Source organism: Oxyura jamaicensis, chromosome 3 (genome assembly GCF_011077185.1).
Source record: "Oxyura jamaicensis isolate SHBP4307 breed ruddy duck chromosome 3, BPBGC_Ojam_1.0, whole genome shotgun sequence".
Taxonomy (NCBI): Eukaryota; Metazoa; Chordata; class Aves; order Anseriformes; family Anatidae; genus Oxyura; species Oxyura jamaicensis.
The window spans coordinates 6825004-6837665 of record NC_048895.1 but is presented as its reverse complement, the minus strand read 5'-3'; the positions used below and the strand labels follow the sequence as shown (position 1 = coordinate 6837665).

The 12662-nt window shown below is 46.6% G+C and overlaps 1 long non-coding RNA gene across 1 annotated transcript; it reads right to left on the bottom strand.

Annotated features, from left to right (window-relative positions):
• Positions 1 to 3733: 3733 nt before the first annotated feature.
• Positions 3734 to 10678, bottom strand: LOC118164832. The gene is made up of 2 exons (XR_004749690.1): positions 10524 to 10678; positions 3734 to 3854 (listed from the first exon to the last, which is right to left on the bottom strand). It is a non-coding gene; the product is annotated as an uncharacterized LOC118164832 (long non-coding RNA).
• Positions 10679 to 12662: the final 1984 nt, after the last annotated feature.

Here is a 12662-nt window from a genome sequence, read left to right as displayed (position 1 = left end):
CCCCCCCCCCCCACCTTCTTCTATGTTCTCCCCGTGTGGCTCAGAAGTACTGGGAATGGGGACTGCAGTCAGTCCCTGACGCTTCATCTCCGCCGCTCCTTCATGGTCACTCTCTGCCCCTGCTCCATGAGGGGTCCCTCCCACGGGATGCCATCCTTCCCGAACTGATCCTGTGGGGTCTGCTCTTCAACAACTGCTCCCACATGGCTTCGTACCACAGGGTCCATCCCCCAGGAGCAAACTGCTCCAGCACTGGTCCCTCACAGGCGGCAGCTCCTCCCAGCTCCCTCCCTGCTCCTGCGTGGGCTCCTCTCCACGGGCTGCAGCTCCGGCCCGGGGCCTGCTCCTGCAGGGGCTCTCCATGGGCCGCAGCCTCCTCCAGGCCACATCCACCTGCTCCACGTGGGCTCCTCCATGGGCTGCAGCGTGGAGATCTGCTCCATGTGGGACCCATGGGCTGCAGGGGGACAGCCTGCTCCACCAGAGGCCTCTCCACAGGCCGCAGGGGAACTGCTGCTCCATGCCTGGAGCACCTCCTGCCCTCCTGCTGCACTGACCCTGGTGTCTGCAGGGCTGCTTCTCACTTCTCCCTCCCAGCTGCTGTTGCACAGCAGTTTTTTTTTTTTTTTGTTTTTTGTTTTTTTTTTCCACCTTTCTTGAATTTGCTCTCACAGAGGAGCAAACATCACTTACTGGCTCAGCTCTGGGCAGCAGCGGGCCCCTTTGGAGCTGTCTGAAACTGGCCCTTCTGTAACATGGGGCAAGTTCTGGACTCTTCCCACAGAGGCCACCCCTGCCGACCCCGCTACCAAAACCTTGCCATGTAAACCCCAATACAGGGCCTCGGCAAGCTGATGCCGTGTTTGCTATCACGTCACCGCCTGTGGCTCAGAGCCGGCCTAGGCAGCACCATGGGCAAGGCCAGTGCGGCCCCGTTGCGCTCAGAGGCCTGATCAGACAGCAGGAAGCGGCTGCTACAAGTCAGTGCTGGCGAGGCCTGGGGAACAGCTTCATGCTGACAGATACCCAGGCTTAACCCATGGCTCTATAATAGGATTAGCACACAGGCATAGAAACCCCATTTTTTTATTATTATTGTTATTTTTTTCCCTAGCACTCATCAGACATCTTCAGTCAAAACCAGAGCCACCACCACCCTCCCACAGCCTCACTTTGTACCACCTCCTGTGGTGACTAAGTACAAAATGTTAACAAAAATAAAATGCTCCTTGCCTCTATCCAGTCCATCTGCCCCACAAAGGACAAAGGAAGAGCCCTCTGTCCTCAGAGTAGAAGTCTGGGCATAGGTCTGGGCCACCAAAAAAAAGCATCCTTTTGTGAATCTGAAATGGGAGCTATCAGTCACACAAAGGCTTTAGGTCTGTTTCTCTTTTCCCCCCTTTGACTCATTTCTAACACGTGTGTTCATGACATCGGCCTGTTTGGAAAAGTAGACAACTACACTTAGCTGCAGGCAACCAGGGGCCTCCACCAGGAGCCAGCAGCCTTAAGCTGGATCACCAGCTGCTATAAACTGGAGTAGGCCACTAAAGGGATGGCATTAATTGCAGCAAATACATCTTTAACTCTGTTCTTCTAGTTGTAGGTCACAGAGTGACCCTCTTAGGATATTTTAGGGACATTTCTTCCATGTGGACCAACTACAAACTTCTGTTTCCCTGGCTGCCATGCTGGTGCTTTGTGAAACACGGCCCAGCAGATGCAGAAGCTTTTAAAGAGGATCTGACAGGCAGGAAGGCAGGACAAACTCAAATAAAACAAACAAAAAACAGTTATTTTTTTTTCAGGAAACAGGACTAAAAAATGTCTATTTTTCTAACATTTCTATTAAACGCTACCATACTGATGAGAACAAAGGCCATCCTGCCCTGCCCTGAATGCTGGGGCTCAGGGAAAGAACTATTAAGTTGGGTATTTTATTTATTTATTTATTTATTTATTTATTAACTTCAAAGGATATGGGTAGACCAAAAAGTTTTTCTTAACTGTGTTGGTTCCTACTGCATGTAGAAAGTCCTATAACTAAATTATCAACAGATTAGCCCAACACCTTCTGAGCAGCATATGGGCATTTTCCTTGCAAATTGCGTCATTAGCTAATCCGCCCTCAAAATTCAAGTACTTAATAATCAGTGATCTTTTTTCCAGCTCTGCAGAACAGGTCTCTTGCCCTCTTTATGCCATCACTGTCTACAGAGAGGATAATTTTCCTTTGTTTCTCTCAAAACACAGGAGGTTAATTTCAGGAAAGCTATACTTTTTTTTTTTTTTTTTTTTTTTTTTGTTGGAAGGTAAAACATCTGAACAAAATATTTGTGACCATTAAACGGGTTGAAGACCTACCTGCATTTTTTTTTTCTTCATCCAAAGGACAATGAATCCACAGCTCCATTGCCTTTTTTAAGTTTATTAATATGTTTTGGAAGTGCATTGAGTGTGATGGGAGTTGTCGTTCCAATATTGCTCAGCAGTGCCAAGCTAACACCAGTAAATTAAAACCTCTTTTATCAGTACAGGGGAGGGATCTGCCAGCGAGTTATCTTCCATCCACTTTGTAGGACAGATTGCAGATAGAAAAGGGCAGCTTGCCAGGGAGGACGACTCTTGCTCTTTCAAATCGCAGGTGACCTGTCACCAATGTTTCTTTTTCCCTATTTGCTCTAAGTTTTGTACTAGCTTCTTGGCCTCGATAGAAGACTCTGAGGCCCTGACTGGCACTGATGTTGGTCAGAAAACTGGGGACCCAAGTTTCAATCAAAATGACACAATCACTGAAAAGCTCAAATAACTCGACTGCTGGCATTTAGCTCTGAGAAATGTGTATGAATATGGGGATTTGCAGCAAATTATTTGCCTGGTCTGTGTAGGCCACTTGAAGCATCCTGGCTTCTTCTCTCATGGAGCACCAAGGCTGGGATGGGTGTCTGCATTGGAGGGGTTGATGCCACTGCAACATCGACTATGTTTGGCAGCCTGTGCTGCGCTGCTCCCAAAGCAGTGACACGTTTCTATCCATCGGCAATCAAAAGTTAAAAGCTTGTCATAACATGTCAGGTGGCAAGGCTGCACCGCACGTCTGATGAGACAACTTCCAGTCCACTGCAGACAGCCTGCTCTGGATGCTGAAGAGATGGAGAGCCGGCATCTGAACCACTGAAAAAGGCTTCATCTGCTTATGGCGGAATCTCTCCCCCTCTGATTGCCAGGGGTGACAGCTGGAAATTTGGAGAAATCATTATTTTTTAAAAATGTAACCATTTCTCTTGTTGGAAACTTAAAACATTTCTGTAAGCTTCAAAGCTGAGTGAACAATGGGCCAGGATTTCCATCAATAAAAAAAAAAAAAAAAAAAAAAAAAAAGAAACAAAAACCCTGAACTCCTCAGTACAGAACAACAACAAAAATCTGACAAATGCTAGCAATAGGCCAGAACATGGAGGCAATGGCATATCCCACACCCAAAATAACGTGTCCTCAAAACCAGATGCTTTAATATTCAAGAAGGGTTGAGGCTGACATCAAATTATTAGTTTGCCCTGGTTACAAAGAATAATGTTATTTTCAAATTCTAACCCCCGGGGCCTCTCACACGGCCAGTTACATAAAGGAGAGGAACATAGCTGGTTATGAACATTTCAGAAAAAGGTAAAGAAAGTCCCAAGAGAAATGAGGCTGATGCACCCTTAGCTATAACACCTTTGCTGATATTTTCCCCTTCACAGCCTTTCCAGGACTGCTCAGGTGCTGAGGGAGATGTTTGCGCCCACTAAACCCTAGAAGGGGAGCCCTGCTTCGCCTGTGGTCTGGGGTGACACAGTGCTTCCAGTTGTTCTCTGAAAAACAAACAAAACAACACAATAAGCCAAGAGGTAAATGAAGAAAATACTACAGTATTAAATGCGTTGCAGATCAAGAAGTGCTTCAATAGCACAGCACAAACATGTCCTCACTAGATCATCCCAGTTTCATATCCTATAGGCAACTTGTCTACATACCAGCACTGGCAAGGAAAAATCCTGCCAGAAGCATTTTTTCTTTCTGTCTTTATCCTCTGACTGTCCAACTCTTTTCTTGCAAAATCTCTACGGTCTGGAGCTCAAATTACCATTTCTGACCAGTGCAGAAACAAATGATGAAATATTCATGATTTGTTCGTACTTTTCATCTTATAGAAGCAACAGCCAAGCACTAAATTTGCATGATTTAACCAAAGACTACATTTCAAGAGAAAAGTACTTTATACAGTGATATTCTCAAACTTTTATATATTGAGGTAAAAACAGCAAGTTTTTGTCCTTGCTTGTGCAGAGTCACACATTGTTTAAAGAGCATCCCAGTAAATTTTCTGAAGATGTGTAAATGTATCATCTGGGCCACAGGAAATAAAGCAGGGTTAAAACACTGAACAAAACTGCACTGAAGTTAACAAGCCTAAGGTTCATAAACCCTGCGATAGAAGCTTGCAGAAATCTTTCAAGGCTCATCCAATAAAGCCCTGTAGCACTTTGTTCTTCCCCCCAAATCTCCATCTGTCTAAGCCAGCATCAGCAGGAAATTTTGCATGGAAGCTTGCCAGATAAAATAGCTACTTCAGCTGGCTTTCAACTACCATTAGTTTTAGAGCGTTCTTTGAGGAATATGTTAAAATCTCTGCAATTTTTAAGCTATGTCCTACCCAAGTTAGAGATGGATCACATCTTGTCTCAATGTACTTAGTACATCTTACAAAAAAGATCATTTGTGTAAGCTTTAATTTTACATATGCAATTATTTTCCATCTGCATTCTGCCCTGTTCACCTCCTGCTACACTGAAATCCGAAAACACTCCCGTTTCCTGGGGATGTTCAGAAGTTAATTTAAGTCAATTTAATTAAATACATCTCACTCCCCTCAGAATTGCCCCAAGCTTTCCAAATACAGATGCCTTACAAGTGGACTTGGCCCTCAACCCTCGGCATAGGTTAGATTTCAATACCCACATTCGCTCGCTGACACAGAGAGGAGTTTGCCACCGGGAGCTGGTGTGACCATTGGCTTCTAGCAGCTACTTATTTTGCAGATAATTTCTTTGAAATGTATTTCTTCCCCCAGCACAGCACAGATGACATAACGTGCCCTTGAATGCCTCCAAAAGAAGTTCACTGAAATTTGGCACCTTCTAGATTTGTTTTTGTGAGGACAGAGAAATTATTAGCAGTGATATTATAACATTTTTTTGCAAGTCCTTTTCCTGAAAAGGCAGAAAAACACAGATGGTCCCCCTGTGAGCAGCATCTTAGGGAGACTACAATCCTTTGAGACACAGCATCTCTCTAAATCCGCTGGTAGCCCAGCCGCGGCTCTACCAGCTTGGCCATCCATCACGTTTGCAACCAGTACCCCAGCTCCCAGAACATACACCGCTCTTTAAGCAGGCTAAGATGCTCGGAGATTAAACACTATTTACCAGATATTCTTGGGATCAAACCCCATTTTGCATGTCACTAACGACCTTCAGAGCAACGAGACCTCTTCAAGCAAGATTTGGCTGTGTGGGTCAAGGTGCACTTTTGTTGTTTCAAGGAGATTTTGTCAGGTTCCTCTGGAGAGTCGCAGTAGTTCAGATGAATTTACAAGGACTATGCCCTATTTCTGAAGCAGGAAACCTGGGGAGCCCCAGACCCTCTTGGAGGGGCTATTGGCCAAGTTACATTTCCACAGGCTGTCCCCTCTCTGCAGCCTCGTTCACAGCCTGCCCAAAGGATGTGGTGTCTGGGTTATGGTGACAACTGAGCAGGTCTTGGCTCCCCAAGGCCATGCCCATGCTGCCCTTGGTAGGACAGGTAGCTGTCACGTAGGGCTGAGTAATGAATGACTGATTTTTCACTCCTTTCTAAAGCTCACTTAAGCATTTTGTCATGATGAGGACACACAGAAGTACAGGGAGTTTGCAGAGAAATGCAAGAAAACAAGGTCTGTCATTTCCAGGGTTTAACAAACTCAAAAGCATCTCCCTAAATTTGTAGAACCGTCATTTTCACAGCAATGAATTTTAATTGATGCTCTTTATCTACTAATACAGGGGATATTTTTATATTTTTCCTAGTTGGGATATGTCATTTTTGATCTACATTTTCATAATTAGTAGACTATCATTTCTAACTAAAAGTGCCAAGCAGGGTATTTATGCGAAGCGGTTCTGCCTCAGGTGTTAATGAAGCACGATACTACGCAGCAGGCACAGTTGTGTTGGGTGTAATGATACAAATTGGATGTAAGTAATACAATTATTTGTGGTGTAACACAAGTGCTGCACGAATAGTGTTCCTGACAGTAAATACTGTTGTTGATAGGAAGGTGCCACTAATGCCACTAAGCATTACAATCAATTCTTGATAACATCATGTGAACCAAGCTAATAAATTGGGAATTATATGCCTCCTGCACATCCCTGCCTATGCGAGACAGGACTTGTGTGCTAATAGAGCAACAAATAATCCCGCTGGAAAATCAGTCAAGGAAGCTACAAGTTAACAAACCAAAAAAATCCCCAAACACAGCACTTCCCATGGAGGAGAACAACCTCTACAAATGCAAGGAGGACATGAAGGGTATGTAAAAATCACTTTTTGCAAAGACAGCTGTGAAGCAGAACGTCTGTCTCAGCCCCAAGACTGAGAGCAAGCAACAAACCCCCCAATCCCAAGAGGCAGCACCCTGCGGAATGCTCAGCAGTGTGACAGGCAGAGCAGCCATCACATGCAATGCGGGGGCTCCTGGTTTGCTGCTCGCTGCCTGCCTGTGCCCACTGAAACATCCTGCGGGAGGGAAGGCAGGCTGCCTCTGCTTCACTGGAAAGTAGACCTCCACCCCCTAACGCGAGACGGTTCAGCAGGTCTGGAAAAGACTGCGAAACGTGAGTCACCGGACTGGAAAAACAGAGTGCAAATTATTTGGCGAAGTTGCACAAGCTCCCAAATAAACCGCTGGCACTCCCTGCAAAGGGAGTGTTAGCAGCTCTCCTGTGATAGACTCAGAGGAGAGATGAAGGCTAATGTAAGCCTCGCCATTTGCTATGGGAGAAATTGGAGAAATCACTCAAACGAGGCAGGGATTAAACTGGGACTGAGCTCAAGGAAATTTAGATTACAATGATGGAGAGGAGAAGAAGATTAAAACTCAGGGCTGAGTGAGTAATGCACAACAAATGTATTCAAATGAATCTCCTCCATCAAGGCATTTCCAGAGCTCCCATCACCTTGCAATCTTTAATGCACTTGCTCTGCTGGAAGGAAGGCAGTGCTGCTATTTCTATCTCTCGTTTGGGGAATGGAAACACAGGGAGATGAAGTGTCTTGCTCAAGGTGACCCAAGAAGTCTGCTCCAGAACAGAGGAATGAAGCCAAAACTGTCAGGTCTCAGCACAGCTAGGGGACCATCACTCCTCCTGTGAACAGCGTGTAACTTTGGGGGAGCCATTTGCTCCTCAGGCTTGTCCTCTGGATTGTAGTTGAGGACTGCAGATCCCTGGAATGGGACACACTGCCAAAAATCCCATAGCCAGCAGCAGCACCTTCCCTAAGCTCTTCTCTGCTCAGCCATTTGCTTCTGTGGAAGGAAGCAGGAGTTTCTTTGGGAGCACCAAGAGGAGCAGAGCAAGGGTGATGCAGTCGGGCTGGCGTGTTTGCCACTCCTTTAATGACCACAGTAGCATTACTGAGGGTGCTGAGCCTGTGCTGTGGGAGGGGAGAGACCTGGGGGACTTGCCTGATGACTGGATTTGCAATTACATTGCCTCCATTTGAATCCCACGCAGACACATGGATCTCACCACTGTGGAACTGTATCCTCACCTGTCAGGATATCTGGTTGAAATAAGCTGCTGGAGAGTCTCTTCCTTATGCCTTCTGAGCTTGAGCAGGCAACAATTTGTGACCTAGCTGCTGGGGCTATTTGCTTTTAATGTAAGTGAATTTGCCCAGACCTGCTGGAAGTTGACTGCATGCTCAGCACCTGCACCCAGCCCTGTGGCCTCACTGAGTGCAGTACCAGTGCCTATTTTTTATTTTTTTTTCTGTTTAATTAAGAGAAATTTGGCTGGCCTTGGGTGCTTTTCCAGACCTTGCCATGTCTGCAGGGTGCCCATGAATGTGGGGAGCCTCCAGCAGAGCAGCCCGTGCTGCAGACTGTGGGCACGCTTCACACCCAGCCCAGACTGGGGAATAGCCTGCATGACCAAAGCAATGCCCATGGCACGAAAATCTTGACTCTGCATGCAGACCTGGGAATAGCACTGTCCCCAAGACTGGGAGCAATTTTTACCCACATCTATATTTTGCCTAGGCTTTCATTACACCTTTCCAGCTGCCAAAGCACATTTTCTGTTGGCGCCTCATTTGCAAGAGGTTTTTCTTTCTTTTTTCTCTGTCCTTCACACAACCCATTTTCTGCTCTCTCTGCTCCCAGAGATGACACCTCCAAGTTGTTTTCTCTAGGCTGCACTGGGTTAGCTGCAAGGCAGCTTGTTTCCACACCTGCCACGAAAATCTCCACTGAACATTTTCACAAAACTTCAGTGACCACTCTTGAGTCCCACCAACTTCTGCAGGGCAGATGCAGTGCTGAGCCTGGCCGACAAAAAACAAACAAACAAAAAAAACTTTATGGGACCCAATCCCAAATTCTGTTACAGCCCGGAGAATGATAACCATCTATTTCAGCAAGTTGTGGATGAGGTCTCATCCCTTCGTAAATGGAGCTGCCTGGTGGCTTGTTTATCTGCATCGCCAGCCCCGACCTGGTGCTGTAGCATCCATCCATCCTTCCATCCATCCGTCCTTCCATCCGTCCATCGCCTTGGGCTCCCCATCGGGGGCCTGTGTCCCACCGCAGCCTGCAAGTGTGTCCAAGTGAATGTGTTAGTAAATAATTCATGTGGGCATGATTTACATGCTTAATTAGCTTTGCTTTTAATTGCAGCATTCACAAGGCAGAATATTTTACCACAAGGCGCTATGCCTGGAGCCTGTTTGATTAATTACAGAAAGAAAAGCATTTAGTAGCATAAAACCAAACTACCACAAAGTCAATACATATTAAAGGATTTGAAGGGCCTTTTTTTTTTTTTTATTTTTTTTCAGCTAAACACATTTTATGAACAGCAGGGAAGACAAAATTCTGAATTCAGCGCTAGATGCCATTTTTTTTTTTCCTTGCTGCTCTGCTGCAAACCAGTCCTGGGGTCTTGCAATCTGTTTTTTTTCTCTCTCTCTTTTTTTTTTTTTTTTTCTCCACTGGAGGATAAATAAGTGATGCAAAGCCTCGACTTCTCGGTCTATCTTATTTCCCTTGCACCAAGCTTTGGGAAAGGGCAGCCAACATCCGACATTTAACCCCTTTGGCCATGACCCTGGCTACACGTTAGCACATGATCCCTGCAGTCCCGGGGACTGGTTCTGCACAGGGAAATTAAGGTAAATCCTGTGCTGTTTGTAGCAGCTGCCTCAAAGATATATTGCATCACAAAATTAACAACGCCTGCACGGTATTTTAGGAAGAAACGCGGAGTAACCACATGTACGAGCACCATCTGTTGGCTGCACTATTGCTTACAGGGTGCAAAATGCATCCCATTGCTCCATAGCACGGCACACAAGACAGTCCTGGCCTCCAGGAGCTGGTTCGGGACAAGCAGCCAGGCAAGGGCCAGTAGGGACCACCAGCAGGGAGCCCTGGGTCACCCAGGCTCTGAAGGGGAGTTTGGTGGCTCTCTACCTGGGGTCGTGGTCCTGATGCCCTCTGGAGCAGCCTGCCTGCTGCTACAATTAAGGATGCTCCATTACCCTTTTTTTCTATAGGGATAATCTATTTTGGCCTCGGCAGCCCGAGATAATTAACTCCAAACAAGGTTTAGGGAATATTCGGGGTGTTTGGCCACTATTCCTGCTTTATCGTTTTAAGGACAAAGAGCTACAAATCTGCAGCAATTTAGAGTCTGACTTTCCAATTAAGGATTTGATGTGTTTTTATGCCTTTGAAGTGACAATATTTGTCAGGCCGTTTGTTCAGTGCATTGTCTGCATGTGCAGTTACACAGGAATTGGTTTAATTAAGGTTAATTGGTGCATAATTAGAGCTGCTGCCAACACAAAAGAATGGCTGCAGACCAGGGAGAGAGTCGATTTCTATCCAGCTCCAAAGGACAAATAACATCAAGTGGAGATTACAGCTGAGTGCTAAAAACCTAAACTGCTTCATATATTAGCACTGCTTTTTGTAAAACAACATGTCTAGCTGCTTGGCACTGCTGTCCCCAAGGCACATAGCCCTGTCCCAGTAGACAAAGCATTTTTAATGCTGGAAGGTGTCTGCACTGCTAAATCCTTGCAGGTGGATACTGCCCAGGTGGATAATTTGCAGGGGAACTGCACAGGATGTGATGCAGAGAAGCAAAGTGGAAGCAAAAAGGAGAGAAAAGGGGTCTCTCAAGAAACAGCTGTGACTTCTGGCACGATAAACTCACCTAGAATTGCTGGTGTGGCATGGTCTCGGAAGGAGGCTCCAGCCCCAGCCGTGAGGCGATACCACTAACGCTTGCAGGACAGCCTCGGCGCGGTTCTGGTGTTGGTGCCTGGTTTCCGTGAGAGCTGAGCGGGAGGATCACTTCAGAGCATCTCCCGTTGCTCTTAACCCACGAAGATCAAAGAGTTTCCATGAGGAAATGTCTCCACACCGTAAAACAGCACCAGGCTTCCCATCCCCACTGCAGGCAAACTCCTCACTATAACCACGGCGAAAGGAGAAGCAGCAAAAAAATCCTGGCAGGATCAGCATCACCAGCCCCCCCTCCATCTCTTCCTTCCCCCCTAGTTCTGTAATACCTAATTCTGTAAGTTCAGCCCTGCAGGTTGGAGCCTGCTGGCCTAAACCTCTCCCCATTTTGTTCCTGGTGCTGCCAGCGAGGGCATGAAACCACGTGTTGCATGCTCACAGTTAAATACTTGCTTAGGCCAAGCCATGACCACGGAGTGCCTGCAGCTCCCTGCTGCCTGCAGTGGGGTCCCTTCTCCTTAATTTAGCTTTATGGGAATTAGACGACCAGTCCAGCATCCTTCTGTGGATCCTGCGAGAGACCAGGGTCACCCAAGGGCAATTCCTCCTTCCAGAGGTGACCACCTCATCCCCCACACAAAACTATTCATAGCATCGTTCTTCCACCTGAACCCCCTCACATATATCAAGTCCAAGAAGAAGCTGAAGGCAAAGCCATTTTCAGAGCAGCCCAAAGGAGCTGTCAGCACTAAATCTTAAGAAATAATAAATTATGAATTAAAAAAGAGTGAGGAAGGAGGGGAAAGGATTGCACACCTGAGACAGCCTCACATGCTACAGGTGGCTTCAGGTTGCTAAGCTGCAGGGGACGACTCAGGAAAAGCTTCCAAGGGGCGCAGCGATGAAATCAGTGTTACAGGAATCAAAGGGCTCAGTACGTGCATGAACAGGAAAAGCAGCTTCGCTCAAGCTATAGGTAACAGTGAAGATGTAAATAAGTAAATATTCCTTCTCTGTTGCACAAACGTAGAAGCCCAGCCCCAGACAGCCTTCTGACGACACAGAGGATTTGGGATTTCCACAGCATTGATGTAAATAACTACTTAGTGCCTTGCCAAGTGAGGGATGAGCTCGTCTCTCTAGCCAGAACCAGGGAATCTCAGGAAGGGCAACTTCCCAGAGCTGGGGAAAAGCTCTGTGTTAAGACAGAAAAGGTGAAATTAGCTGTTTTTGAAGAGTTTCCTATGCAGGAGCCTGTTGACCACATTGCATAAACCAGCACAGCTGCACTGATGAACGGGCTGGTGCTAGGCAGGGTCTGAACCTAAAAGGAGCAAAAGTCCCTTCCAGCCATAACTTGGGGCAACAAAAAGCTTTCTGCTTATTTCAAAGACAACACGGCTCACATGATGTGGGATCCCAGCCATTTCTCTATTATTATTATTATTAATTTCAGGATCCAATGGACAACACGGCTGTGTAGATCACCAGTGGATGCTGAACGGGCACACAGAGAGGCATCAGCATTGCCAGAAGAAAATACCACTGACCTTCCAAACGAAGAGCTTTTAGTCTGCAGATCTTGAGGAGGGGGAATGTGGCAACAAGGCCATGTCTTGACCAGCAGACACGATGTGCTCTGGGAAGCTGGAGGTGGCATGGAGGGGCCTGACTGGTCCCCAAGGGGATGGAAAGGTTTTCCTCACTCTCAGGTCAAAAACTTAAGATGAGGTTTCCCTCCATCCCTCAAGGCCAGCCTGCCTCTGCAATTACCCTAGTGGTTCTTTGACAGTCACAGATTATCATCGATGGGAATCTGCTGCTCTCAATTCAAGAGGGCTGTTGCACAGGAGTAGGATACACACGTGGACTGCCCCTTGTCCCCTTGCTTCACATCTGCTGGATGGCTTCTCCCCTTCCCAACAAAGCTGCTGAATGGAGCATCAAAACCGTGCTGCATTCAGTGAGCTAGGGGGTGTCAGGTGCTTCCCTCTTTGCGTGCATTCTCATTAGACATGTTTTTTTCCAACGATGTTTTGCATTGATTCATTTTCTGGGTGAGCAGTGCCATTTGACGTACTGTGCTGACTGGATGTCACGTCAAGCATGT